Source organism: Macrobrachium rosenbergii, chromosome 8, assembly GCF_040412425.1.
Source record: "Macrobrachium rosenbergii isolate ZJJX-2024 chromosome 8, ASM4041242v1, whole genome shotgun sequence".
NCBI classification, from domain to species: domain Eukaryota; kingdom Metazoa; phylum Arthropoda; class Malacostraca; order Decapoda; family Palaemonidae; genus Macrobrachium; species Macrobrachium rosenbergii.
This window is the reverse complement of record NC_089748.1, coordinates 36,248,831-36,263,808: the sequence shown is the minus strand read 5'-3', so window position 1 is coordinate 36,263,808 and position 14,978 is coordinate 36,248,831. Positions and strand designations below refer to the sequence as shown.

Here is a 14,978-nt window from a genome sequence, read left to right as displayed (position 1 = left end):
TTGTCAGGTAGACCGCCATTATGGACTGGAGTTTGGTCTCCATTGTAATTGATAGTTTAAATAAAGTAACAGACCGCTAACAAAACTACCTGCATTTTTTTTAGTGAAATATAATAATTTTTCAGTTTTTCTTTTACATTGAAGTTAATATATTATAAATAATCCACCTCAGTGATACTGCATTCCGAACGGTTTATTTTTTTCATGTTATAATTTCATGTCAGGGATTTTTGTTGGTGGTCTGAATTTTTTCAACAGTATTTTTGTTGTATTAATACTTTGCCACTCATTTTATCAGATATCTTTGAAACGCAAAGATATATCCGTTTTTTTTAATTTAATCAGTGATCAAAATCATTCATCATAAGTCTCGATTACACGAACCGAAATTTTTCTTTATCGAAAATGATTCACCTGAAAATATTCATTACAGGGTAAAGTATTTAATTATAATTTCACATGAAAATAATCATTGCAGTTTAAAGTATTTAATTACAATTTCCACAGCTGAAACAAACCCGTAAAGATATCAGCTGACCACGTTCCGTAGTGGGTTAGTGCCGCCAGTGCACCTCACGCGGTGCGCTGTAGGCATTACCTAAGGTTCTTTGCTGCGTCCCTTGGGCCCCTATAGCTGCAAACGCTTTCGTTCCTTTTACTTTACCTCCGTTCATGTCATTTCCCAACTTACTTTCCTCAACCCTCTCCTTACAATTGTTTCATGGTGCTTTGAGGTTTTCCTGCTGTTACACCCGTCAAGCCTCAAGTTCCCTTTCAGCTCAATGACTTTATATAGGTCCTAACTCTGGGACTTTGGCCTAGATTTTATATTCATTCCAACAGCTGACCCCACACAAACGCTCTGTCAGTGTTAGGGATTTTGTTCACTAGTATAATCGTACACTTCATGCAGTTGTTGCTTTGCCGTTGGGTTCGAATCCCTTACTGTAAAATGAAGTGTGAGAATGCAGGACTCACGTCTCATTCTCCTCCTCTTCCTCTCGAGGGGATTGCTCATTGCTGTAGCTGTTAGTCCCGGATGAGTCTTAATTTTATTTGGACTCGGCTTGGCTCCATCTGTTATGTTACACGCCACGCCTATGGTGTATATTGACGTCATTGTTTGATCGGCAGTTGGATAGGTGACCACTAATGAAACACGTTCAGTGGACCATTCTGCCCTAAAATGGAAGACTGCAGTATCTGCAAAAATACAGAACTGAGAAAAATGGTAGATACTGCAGTTTTCCCTTGCCTTACTACAGATTTGGCAGATACTGCAAATGGGACCCCCTAAATACTCGTAGAAAGCACTGAAGAATCATTCTGAAACTCCAGTGATTTTTGTATTTTGTGTTCCACGACCCCATTTTGTCAATTTCGAAGATTTTGCACAAATGAGACCCAATAGGGAAAGCATTGAAGTGAAGAATCTCAAACTGCACTGATTTTTGTAAGATTTTGCAGATTTTGCAGCTGCAGTTTTCCATTTTAGGGCAGCATTGGTCTCTCGATCAGTGAAGTCAAGCTACATTGGGCATGGGCAGTACCCGCGCATGTGATCGGGCTAATGTCAGACTACCTTAGCACAACAAAAACGTCAGTTGGGACGCGCTTGGAAACAAGCGCTAGACCTTGAGAGTCGAGTAAGCTAACAAAGGTCACAAAATCAAGCCTAATATGGCAGCGAGGTTGAAGATGGGGGTAGGGGGGTTGGGGAGTGTCCTGTGAATGTTTAAATGTCATACTGAATGCAGAGTCAGAGAACAAAATGTTAAAGAACGCAAGCTTTGTGTTGCAGTTACTTGGCGTAGCTTTTGGCACCAGTTGTCCCTGGAATATAGAGGTATTTTCGCCAAGAAACGAGTAAAAAATGCGCCGAAGTTTCTTCGGCGCAATCGAGTTTTCTGTACATCGTATAATCGCTCCACCGAAATTAGATCGATCTTCTTGTGGTCTCGGTATAGTGCTGTATGAGCCGCGGCCCATGAAACTTTAATTACGGGCACGATTATGGCTAACTTAAACCGTAAATAAAATAAAACTACTGAGGAGGCTAGAGGGCTGCAATTTGGTATGTCTGATGATTGGAAGGTGGATGATCAACGTACCAATTTGCAGCCCTCTAGCCTCAGTAGTTTTTAAGATTCGAGGACGGACAGAAAACGTGCGGACGGACAGACAAAGCCGGCACAATAGTTTTAATTTCTGAAAATTAAAAACTTGAACAATATATTCCATCAGGTTCTAGTTTTCATAAAGTAAAATTAGGTTTTCACTATTAAGTGGTCCAATCACCCTTTGTTCTTGAATTGTTTCATTACAATTTTTCACTAGTTACTCTCTGTTACTATAAACTGCTTTACTAATCTGGTAAGGTTAAAGAATTTGTATTCCATTCTCACTCAGTAACTATGTTGGTCATATGTATGATCGTTATTCTTGAATTTTTTATAGGCTCAGTTTTTCCATAAATGATTTATTTATTTTATTTTTTTTGCTATGCGAGATGATGTTATAGGCCTACTTTATTGTCTTCATAGTCTATGTTCGTAGCTGGCATATTTTGTCTTCTTTATTTATGAATTATCTATCCTACCTGCATTCTTTTCAACTCTTGAAACTTTTATTTTGCAGTTGAATAGTTATGGTAATTTAACCTATTTAATTTCCTATGACATCAAGAGGCTTCGCGATATCTGTCCCGTAGGGGGTTAGTGCCGTTAGTGCACCTCATGCGATGCACTGTAGGCGTTACTTAAGGTTCTTTGCAGCGTGGCCTTCCTTAGGCCCCTAGCTACTTCAACCCCTTTCGTTCCTTTTACTGTACCTCCTTTCATATTCTTTTTCTTCCATCATACTTTCCACCCTCTCCTAACAATTGATTCATAGTGGAATTGCGAAGTTTTCCTCCTGTTACATAGTTCTTCATTGGAAGGGTGGGTAGAGCTCTCGGCTAGCATGCTGTTTGCCCAGCGTTCGACTCTCTGACCGGCCAGTGAAGAATTAGAGGAATTTATCTCTGGTGATAATAATTCATTCCTCATCATAATGTTGTTCGGATTCCACAATAAGCTGTAGGTCCCGTTGCTAGGTAACCAGTTGGTTCTTAGCCACGTAAAATAAGTCTGATCCTTCTGGCCAGTCCTAGGAGAGCTGTTAATCAGCTCAGTGGTCTGGTTAAACTAAGATGTACTTAATTTTTCCTCCTGTTACACCTTTCAAACCTTTTGCTGTCAATTTCCGTTTCAGCCCTGAATGACCTCATAGGTCCCCGTGGGTGGCCTTTGGCCTGAATGCTATATTCAATTCAATTCACGATACCTGAGAATGACCCTGTTATTTTGAATGATTGAAAAATTTGAAGATCTCGTAGTGTATGTGTGTGGTTTTTCCTCTTTCAGATTCCGTTGTATTTTACAGAACAGTTTCAGTTGTATTTTACAGAACAGTTTCAGTTGTATTTTACAGAACAGTTTCAGAATATTCGCTTCATATTTTTTCAGCTGTGGACGGGGGAGAACGCCGTTGAAGGAATAGACAATCGCCACTCTTTTGAAAATGTGGGAAATTGAATTGGAAATTGACAGGCAAGTGAAACATTAAACTTTTGTTAGAAATTCAATTTGGATAGATGTCTGCATTAAAATGCGAAGATTTTCGATGTTTTTGACCCCGTGAGCTTCAAAGTAGAGGCTTTAAATCTTTTATGTCATTTAGGGTACTGTGACCTACCTGCTTGTCAGATTTCATGATCTGATGACAAATTTTTGATCAGGTGAGATATTTTAGTAATAAGTTCAATAATTGGGTCTGTTGGGAGAAAAAAAAAATTCGCCGTGTTTAGAAGGTGGTCTGGTCTGTGTGTGACGGTAGCCGGTAATAAAGTCACGGGGGAAAAAAAGTCAATTTTGGCCAGGGAAAAAGTAACAGGAAAAAGTCACAAAAGTTACAGTCTTTTGTTTGTGTGTATGCGGTCATCCCCAACGGGCTTGTACTAAACACGCCGCAAAGGTGGAGGATACATACCGGGTTTTAAAACCCCCCTTGGGGGTCATTATCCAGGAAATATTAACGTGACTTTTTTCCCTGTGACTTTTTCCTCTGTGACTTTTTTTCTGTGACTTTTTTCCCTGTGACTTTTTTCCGTGAATTTTTTTTGTGTGATTTTTTACCTGGATTCCTGTGACAACGGTTGGTTCTCACCTCCAGGAACCAACCTCGCCCTCTTTAAAGAGAGACCACCTGTTACTTAACAAATTTAACAAGTGTGTATCAGCAGATTGCTTTGGAGGTTACAGATTTCATTTCTACAGCCTAACGCCTTTCATATAGAAAATTGGTGGTAAGAAGTTAACTGGCCAGTTAACACCAAATGAATTCTGGGTTGGTTTGTGTACACACCACTCTTAATAGCAAAACTGCCATGATGAATGTTTGTCAAAATTTGGATCTAAATAACATTTCAGTGCTAAGAAAACATAAAAAAATTGTCCGGTAGGCATTGTTCCATGGCAAGTTTCTCAGCATGGGAGTTAATCTGTAAGTTTAGTAAATAAATCATTGCAGTGAATATTTTTCTCATATTTTTCTCATATTTTTCTCATTTTAGGCCGTTTTTGGGTCACTGCACACTGACCTGGATTCGGATCGGTACTGAACTTTGGTTCATTGGCCCTTGACCTTTGTGGAATCATAAACAATTTAGTAGATGTGTTCGGGAATTAATCGTTATAAGGCAAAGGTGTTTTGATGGACTCATTCTCCATTAATTGTGTTTATAGCAAGTATAGATTAAGAACGGGAATAGCGGGAGATGATTTTAATCAGACTGGTCTAGATCATAAGCACTAATCGTAACATGATATTACTCCACACAAACACACAACGTGTATATATATATACATATACATATACATATATATATATATATATATATATATATATATATATATATATATATATATATATATATATATATATTTATCACGAAAAAGGTAAAAACGTGATGATTATACGAACAAAGTTACAGCCACGAAGTTGTAAAACCCTTTTTAAAATTTAATACAAATGTATCCTTCACTTATAATAATATTAAAAACATGCTTATAAAAAATAGCCCCTGAAAAGATACAATCTTGTATACAAAGTTCCTTGTACAGCTTGTGATTTATTTGACTTAGGTCAGACCAGTTAAGAATTAAATACCAAATTAAAACAACAAAATATTCAGTAAGAACAGGTCAGACTAATTATGCTCTATTTTTGCATCTAAGTGAAAAGTCCCATCGAATAAATTGAACGCAAAGAAGTATAATATTACAAAGTAATGAAACCGTTTCCAGGAACTTGTCGGAATCTGTTGTGATTCAGTTGACCTGGGAGAAGAACCTGAATATAAGCGAAGGATTATCTTCTTTTGACCCTGTAATCAAACATATGTTCCAGAAGGATTTGAACGATAGAATAAAGAGCATTACAAATAAGTAGATTTCGATGTTAATCCGTCGGTTGTTCTGTGACCTCTCAACCTTTTTGTATTCCTTTAGTATTCCTTTAGGATATAATATATCGATATATATATATATATATATATATATATATATATATATATATATATATATATATATATATATATATATATATATATATATATATATATATATATATATATATATATATATATATATATATATATATATATATATATATATTATATATATATATATATATATATATATATATATATATATATATATATATATATATATATATATATATATATATATATATATATATTGAAAAATGCAGGCCCCGACATCAGCAGCGAAGTCAGGAAGACTTCCAAAATTTAGCTTTTAACGAAGTGAAAGACCACTTATACTGAGCATTATGCGAAGAAGTGGCACCTCAAGATAGCGTGGCCGCTTTTAACAAAACGAAACAGTTAACGAGCACCAGTTTCAAAGACAAATATCATAAACGCAACGCACAATTCAAAGTTGAATTAAAGCCAATGGTGGATCATCAAACAGGAGACCCCGAGACGATTACAGAACTACCAACGGATAAGTACCACTTCGAAGAATTACAGGTTGAAGACAGGATCCTGATTGAAGATTAGATCGCACAGAAGTTTGATGGCTATTCTTGACTAATGACCCAAGATGTAATATTACAGTATTACTTTATTTTTCATTATTACTAATTACCGAAGTTGTAGCATTACCTTTATCCCATTTTTGCTCCCTGTTTATGGTTAACAGAAAAAACAGAACAAATAATTCCAATATACTTTCTTGGCGTCGTTTTCTGTGATCGTTACCAGAGGATCAGGAACACACGCACCACACAGAGCTACAATTTTGTCACTGAAATCGTTGTTTTTATCTTAGTCATCACACCCTTTTAACTACATGTATACCGTGGGCGTTAATGCGATTCAAAACGCCCATGTGGTGGCTCTCTCTCCTTGGGGGTAATGAGCTTTGTAGCTCAAAGCTGCGTCCTTCGCCGTTCGTCAGTAGCGAGGCTCAAAGGGAAGGTCAAAGCTGCCCGTACGAGATGAAATGGACGAGTTGACTTGGATGGAATCGCGGGATGATGCCGACCTTCAATTAAGATCCCCTCTGCAAGTGCTGCTTGCTTGCGGATTATGTATTGTCATCATAAGAAATTGATTATATATTTATAATATATATACACATATGTATATATATTAAAATGGAAAACTACAGTATCTGCAAACTTTTCGAAATGAGATATGCCACCTATTGGGCTCGTGAAACACTAATACATAAGTTACTGCAGTTTCAGAATGATTCTTCAGTGCTAATGCTTCATTTAGGAGGTCCCGTTTGCAGTATCTGCAAAATCGGTTGCAGGGCAAGGGACAACTGCAGTATCTGCCATTTTTCTCAGTTTTGTATTTTTGCAGATATTGCAGACTTCCATTTTAGGGCGTGTGTATATATATATATATATATATATATATATATATATATATATATATATATATATATATATATATATATATATATATATATATATATATATATATAAATATATATATAAAATATATATATATATATATATATATATATATATATATATATATATATATATATATATGCAGTTGTTATATATATATATATATGTGTGTGTGTGTGTGTGTGTGTATGTAATTTGGGACTGTGAAGAACTTTTTATTTAATTTGTAGCCGGACATGTCTTCTTAACACACTGAATGTTTTACTTTTGGCCCTCTTCTTGAGGGGGCGGGGGCCAGTTGTTGTTGCGGTAACCATTATTTAAGGTTCTTTCATTCTTTTGGCTAGCTTTTACAAAGCGCTTTCATTCCTTTTACCGAACCTCCGTTCATATTCTCTTCCTTCCATCTTAACGTCTTTCAACCCTTTCGTAACAATTTACTCAGTGCAGCTGCGAGGTTTTGCTCCTGTTACGCCTTTCTAATCTCACTGTCAATTTCCCTCTCAGAGCTGAATGACCTCATAGGTCCCAGCCCTTGACCTTTGGCCTAAACTCTATATTCCATTTACTAATGGAAAGTTATTCAGAAAATGTTTTCAAATTAAAGATTATGGTTCCTTGTTGTCAAAATTTCCGTTACTTGCGTGAAGTAGCTATGATTAATGAAGAGAAAAATGAGGCATCGTATTTTTGAAAGTCTACGGACACTTGAAGCCCTATTTTATCATAGTGCTAAAAACTACGGCTTGATATAAAATCTTGAATGATACTCTTCGCGAAAATTTACTTTTCCGTTTTAGTAACTGTTCGGTCGGAAGTAAAAAAAAAAAAGTGTGTAGTGTACGCCTGACAAAAACTTCATTGAATTATTTTTAAGCTTGTGACGCGCGCTGATATTGTAGTGAAAAATCTCTCTCTCTCTCTCTCTCTCTCTCTCTCTCTCTCTCTCTCTCTCTCTCTCTCTCTCTCTCAGGTTACCCATAAAATCATTTAATCCTAATACGTTAGTGACATAAACTTCATAAAATTATTTTGAAGCATATTAAAAATGTTAGTTGTGCGCGTTGAAATAGAGAAAATCTCTCTCTCTCTCTCTCTCTCTCTCTCTCTCTCTCTCTCTCTCTCTCTCTCTCTCTCTCTCTCTCTGGTTACCCCCTTTAATCCTAAAATACGTTACAGGCCGGAATGGTCTAAAGGTGCATTTCCATTTTTAGAAGCGCCTCCGAACTGGTACTACAGTATAATCAATCTTCAACTCAGTATTTGACTTTCGGATCATTTGGACGATGACAAAGACATTTCAGCATATGTCTGAGACATTCCTCAGATTCTTAGTCAGATAGATCGTCACAGTGATCCGTGAAAATTTAACTCTTCATGTATGCTTTTTGCAAAAAATTGGGCTGTTCAATAAATGCAATGGGAGGCATTGGTATGATTCATTACGTATTAACTGTACATTCATAACCAAGTTTATCAAAGGAAAAAAAAAGCATATAACACGTCATTAGCAAGATGTATGAGGAGGGTGAAGAAATCTTGAGCAGAAAGAAGCGACATATTTGCTTCTTGCAAAGCCAGTCACCGAGTCAAGAATTTTTAAGCTGTGAGAAGTTGTGGCTTTCGGGGGGATACTGACCTGCCTGAGGGAAGCGTGGTCTTTAATTCAGCTCTTGGGATAGTAGCCAAATGTGTATCTTTTGTAGAAATTGTTACATCGCACCGGAGAGAAAAATGACTTTAGGAAAAGGGTTGAGATGAGTTTTTGTCGAGTTAAATCGCAACAAATTGGAACCACTAAGGTCGAAAAAATTGGTGACATCAGTTCCGCAGGAGGGCAGTGCCGTCAGTGCACCTCACGCGGTGCGCCGTAGGCATTACTCGAAGATTCTTTGCAGCGTCCCTTCGGCCCCTAGCTGCTGCTACTTTCATTCCATTTACTGTACCTCCGTTCATATTCTTTTTCTTTCATCTTACTTCCCACCCTCACTCTCCTAACAATTGTTTCATAGTGCAACTGCCAGCGTTTCCTTTGTTACACCTTTTTCAACCTTTCTTGCCCCCAAATTTCCTTTCAGCCCTGAATGGCATAAATTTTATATTCCAGTTTCAATTACAATTGACATCAGAATCTGACTTTTAATGTTTCAAGAATATTTTGTAGTACAGACATGTGATACCACTAGAATAGTTTGAAGTGAACAGGCAGGAAATATTGGAAGACAATGTATGGAATAATTGTCCATCAAACTGAGTAAGCAGAACATAAATATCTCAGAGGCTTTGACCTTGAGTAAATTACGTGACCCTCATTCAATTACAGTCCCAAAATCATCTTTGGCAGGCGAAGAAAGAACAGTTTCAGGACTGAGTACGAACTGGAAAGAATGGCTACCACGTATAAACGGAGAGGAAATATCGAGAACTGAATATAAATGACAAAAGTTTGAAAGAGAGAAAAATGGTAGGCAGGTGGCGCCTACTGATCAAAAAAAAAAAAAAAAATTTCAGCTTGAATATTTTTTTTCAGAATCTACCAAACGTCAGTGACCTACTCCCGAATAATTCGAAAGTACCAGGGCTAGGGAGAGAAGAACAGTGGCGCCCGCCCCTCTGGTACAGTAAATCCCCTGCGGGCTTTTTAGTGTCGTTATCTCGAGTGCCAAGGGACGTTCCCGCGGGCCTGAAGCACCCGCGCGGGCGTGCTCGCAGAACTCTCACACAACGGAGGGGATGGCTGCCAGGCCGAACGGCCTCACCCAACCGTGACATGGTCTCTCTCTCTCTCTCTCTCTCTCTCTCTCTCTCTCTCTCTCTCTCTCTCTCTCTCTCTCTCTCTGGAAGATGGATCCCTCCAGCCTAAAGACCACAATCCTTTCTTTTTTTTATTCTCCTTCCCCGACCCGTTGTTTATTTTTACCCTCGCCAAACAGTTTCTCTCTCTCTCTCTCTCTCTCTCTCTCTCTCTCTCTCTCTCTCTCTCTCTCTACGGTACTGTTTAACCAAATGGTTCCAGTTCTAGATAATCAGACGAAATTTTCATATAATTCCCTCTCTCTCTCTCTCTCTCTCTCTCTCTCTCTCTCTCTCTCTCTCTCTCAAAGATGGAGCCTTCCAGTCTTAAGACCATCCTTTCTTTTTTTTTTCGCCGCTTATTTTTTTACTCAACAAACAGCCTCTCTCTCTCTCTCTCTCTCTCTCTCTCTCTCTCTCTCTCTCTCTCTCTCTCTCCAGTTTTGTGATGAGAGGAAAACATATACTACAGCTTCCTGGACTGAATCATGGTTTTGGAAATTAAAATACTTGTTCATATTACTATATACCGATAAGAAATCATAATTTTCTTTGCCAATTTTGTTTTTTGTATTCGTAGTCTATTATGGTGACGTTTTCTGTAGCTCTTTTTATTCTCGAACATTTGGGGTTTTTCCACTTTTTCTGTCCGCCCTCAGATCTTAAAAACTACTGAGGCTAGAGGGCTGCAAATTGGTATGTTGATCGTCCAACCTCCAGTCACCAAACATACCAAATTGCAACCCTCTAGCCGCAGTAGTTTTATTTAAGGATAAAGTTAGCCATAATCGTGCGTCTGGTAACGATATAAGACATGCCACCACCGGCCCGTGGTTGTAGTTTCATGGGCCGCGGCTCGTACAGCATTACCGAGACCCCCGAAAGATAGATCTATTTTCAGTGGCCTTGATTATACGCTGTAGCAGCTGTGCAGAAAACTCGATTGTGCCGAAGAAACTTCGGCGCATTTTTTACTTATATTCGTGTCTCACTATGTACTGATATAAATGAGCACTGGAAGATGGTAGTTTCAAAATAATTGATCTTTCACCAGTACATACCTTTGGAAATGTTCACTAGTTCGATTCGAGTATGTACTGTATGTAGTATATTGCTATATACGAGAAGCTTTCGCCAACATGATCATTTGGCCTCTTGAGCCTGAATAATAATAATAATAATAATAATAATAATAATAATAATACATTTAGGGCATCTTTGAAGGATGGAAAAACTGGCTTGTTATTCTTTCAGGTAACTGCAGAATTGCTCAGTAGTCTATTAGCAATTCTCTGTGAACGTCGTGGTGGCAGAGTAGAGCCGGGCATATTGACCGTTCGTCCTACTGCTTGTTGGGTCTCCGAAGCATTGTTGATAAAATGTCTTTCTAGCAATCATTGGCAACTCATCCCAGTGACTTTTTCCGAGTATTTTTGGAGACAGATGTTCAAAAAGACGCTGGCAGTACTCTGTAATTAAGCCTAAAATGTAATCGTTGGGTAATTGGGGGCATAATTATGGTTATCGTAAGTTTTACGGCGAAGTATTATTTTTTCTTTCTCTCTCTCTCTCTCTCTCTCTCTCTCTCTCTCTCTCTCTCTCTTCCAGGTAACGGTACTTAATTTTAAGTTATTTCATCTTTCCGAAAACCGTTCTGTTTGACGCACACTTTGGGCCTTCGTTTTTTCTTGTGGAAAGTAAGCATTTTTCCGTTAGTAATTATGTGGAGTTTTTTTTTTTTTTAAATCTAGTCTATTTCCTCATTCCTTTTAATTAAATCGTCATTTCTTGCAAGGAATTCTTATATATACTATTCCCTTCCTATCATCGGTGTTTAACTCATCAAAGTTTTCTATCCTTTTCCCATATTAGCCTCAGAAACACCATTCTTATCCCTAGTGTGTACATCAGGAGTGTCAAATCGTAACCGTCTCAATTTTTGGTTTTAATCATCTTACTCGCTTCTTTGAGGCGATCATCATTAGTCCCAAAGAGGAACTCTCTTGGAAATAATGAGCAACAATTTGTCTTTATTGTTTTTGTCATATTTCTTTATTATTTGTCTCATAGGTCCAGTGGTTTCAACCTTTCTCCTTTCTCCATTTTGTAGGGTTCACAACTTGCTTTTGAACACGTTTGTATGTCGTTTGTATTTTTATAACCTGAAGAAATACATACAAAATCTCAAAGTATGCCTCATGTGAACTAGAAAGGCCAGAGATCTTTGAATGTATGCTCAAATGTTTCATTTAAGTTTAATGATTAAACGAAATCTCTCTAACATTTCGAAAGGGAGTTGATACTGAGAAACACCAATCTAAAGATTTTGTCATTTTCGAACGGGTGGCAGCTGGTCCTTGACCGGTTTTGGAAGACGTGGGACGAAACTCCGCCTCTTAGACCTTGCCTGCAGTTCCTCATTGGACTGGTTGGTACCGTCCACTCCGGTGGGCCCTCTGCTGGGCCCGCGTTCGATTCTGGTGATAGAAATTCATTTCTCGCTATAATGTGGTTCGGATTCCACAATAAGCTGTAGGTCCCGTTGCTAGGTAACCAATTGGTTCTTAGCCACGAAAATAAATCTGATCCTCGGGCCAGCCCTAGGAAAGCTGTTAATCAGCGCAGTGGTCTAGTTAAACTAAGGTATACTTAGACTTTTCCTTAAGATTGTATGAAGTAAATTGGAAACGGCTATATGGAAAAAGAGCCTCACAGAATGTTAAAGTAGTATTTACAAGCTGCCTGTTGTTGAATCTCAGATATTTCACCGTCTTCAAAAACGTTAGAGATTAAAACATTTAGAACAGTGGTCTGCTAAGTAAAGGACAGTAAGTCGAAAGGCCTAGCAGCCACCCTATATTTCACTTTTCCCTTTGCTGTTATTGCCTTTATTTATACATTCATTCACGTTCCATATCTTCGTTATTCAGTTATACATTGATTGTCACAGAAAAAAAATCTCCATAGGGCTTTAGCTTAATTGCAGAATGTTAATCTTCAAGGCTCATAGAATGTTAAGATAGTAGCGACAAGGCTAATTTTGTTGAATCTATGAATATTTTAGCACCTTCAAAGACGTTAGATATTAAATTAACTTTGCATATACCACAACAAAACCCATAGAGAGATTTAATATAATTGGAAAATGGTAACAAAACACCAAGTTTGCTGATAAAATTTTTAATAATTTTGTATACAGAAAATTTAATGTAAAAAAATCAATTACTAAAAGTCACCAATACGTTTAATCAAGAAAATACAAGACAACTTTGTTTAGTGAGGAAAATGTCAAGCTACAGTACAGTATTCACAGTCCAGTATTTACCAAGTCCATCCTTATATTGTGATGAAGTCTTCCAACTATTACCGGAGATAAAAAAAAAAAAAAAAAAAAGGAACCTGCATTTGTTTAGTTAACAGCATTTTATTAAAGTGGTTTATTATTTGTTTAATCTAAGATCCACATTAGCTGTGCCTTGCTGTCGATCGTTATAATCAAGGTGATAATAGCCTAGTGATGCTTGATTTCCTGTTGTCTAATCGCGTAGCTTGCATGTCATAGCACTTAAGTCATTGGCCCCTATCTGTGATGACCTATGTCCTTATTTAAACCTATTTCCTCACTGCCTTTAAACAAAAACGTAACGTTATCATTGACCATTGTTTCTGTGACGCCAGCGTACAGTTCTGAAACAAAACAAAGGACCTTTTTTGTCATCACAAAGGACGACCATTACTGGTTCTTTTAGTAAAGGGATCAGCAGTAGAAATTTTTCTAAAAAAAAAAAAAAAGTCCTAACAGTGGTTCAGCTGCCGAGCTTATTTGGGTTGTTTTAATGTCCATTGTTTGGTTCATCTGATGAAACCCTTCATATTTATTCCTTTCATATTTGTTCTCTCCTTTATTCTTGGATTTTGGACTTAAATTTAATCCCATGTTGATAACTTTCTGTATTTCCCATTGCCTCGTTGTACTTCATCCTAATGAACACCATCGTATTCTTTGGCAGCTCGAATTTCAAGTCGGTGGCCCCTTTGGTGGGCTTGTTCCATATGAATAGGGTTCATCTTCTGAATAATAATAATAATAATAATAATAATATAATGATAATAATGATAATGATAATATAATAAATAATGATAATAATAATAATAATAATAATAATAATAATAAATAATAATAATAATAATTTGTAACCTAATAAATTCTTGTAAGTTGAATGTCAAGTCAGTCCCCCTTTGGTGGGCTTGTTCAATAAGAATAGTGTTCATCTTCTGAATAATAATAATAATAATAATAATAATATAATAATAATAATAATAATCTTTGGAAGCTCGAATTTAAAGTCGATAGCCCCTGTGGTGGGCTTGTTCCATATGAATAGGGTTCATCTTTTGAATAATAATAATAATAATAATAATAATAATAATAATAATAATAATAATAATAATAATAATAATAATAATAACAGAAACACAGTTATTTGATATTTAAAATATATGGTTTTGTCGTGTAAATAGTTTTTCACTTGCTTTTTCAGACATTCATGCTTTCCTTACTTATGGCCGACCCAATTTGTTATATATAAAAAAAATAGATTTGAACTCTTGCCTTCCAAGCTGCAATCACAAATACATGACAGGATACTTGAGGTCAACAACAGGTAGTATGAATGGTGGCACTGGCTTCCACACAGGGAAAATTAAACGTTTTCTGGGGGTCTTGATAAAGCTGGTTGCTTGCGACTTGGGACACACAAGTTCAAAGCGCGCTTGAGAGCTAAAGTTCAGTTTTCTCATTTGATTGTCAGTTGTATCTCTTTTACTTATGTATACACATATATGTATATATATACACATGTAATAATCAAGTGTAATTCCATTTACTTCTTCAGGCTGTGAACGAACCCCGGGCTATTCTCACAAAAGACCAGACGAAATATTTGATTGACGAAATAACCCTTTCATTCACACAGTTAAGGTAAGTTCCTGAACAAAGGATAAAAAGAAAAACATTTAAGTCCTGCTTTTTCAACTAAAGTTACAGTTAATGTCCTCCTGGGCCTCTGTTGGCTCATAGGGCAGGCTCTGATCTAGACCCTATAATAAATATATAAATAAAATTCGCACACTTGTCGTGGTGTAATAGATTAAAATCAGTTGTATTTTGGAAATCTATAAAAAACTAGTAAAAA

The 14,978-nt window shown here is 36.8% G+C and overlaps 1 long non-coding RNA gene across 1 annotated transcript in view; it reads left to right on the top strand.

The window, feature by feature from the left end:
• Nucleotides 1-14,978, top strand: part of LOC136840704 (uncharacterized) — a 105,304-nt gene that overhangs the window by 33,556 nt on the left and 56,770 nt on the right. Inside the window, exons 2-3 of the long non-coding RNA XR_010853707.1 lie at nt 3,507-3,590; nt 14,679-14,764. This is a non-coding gene — a long non-coding RNA (uncharacterized lncRNA). The remainder of the gene's footprint in view (nt 1-3,506; nt 3,591-14,678; nt 14,765-14,978) is intronic.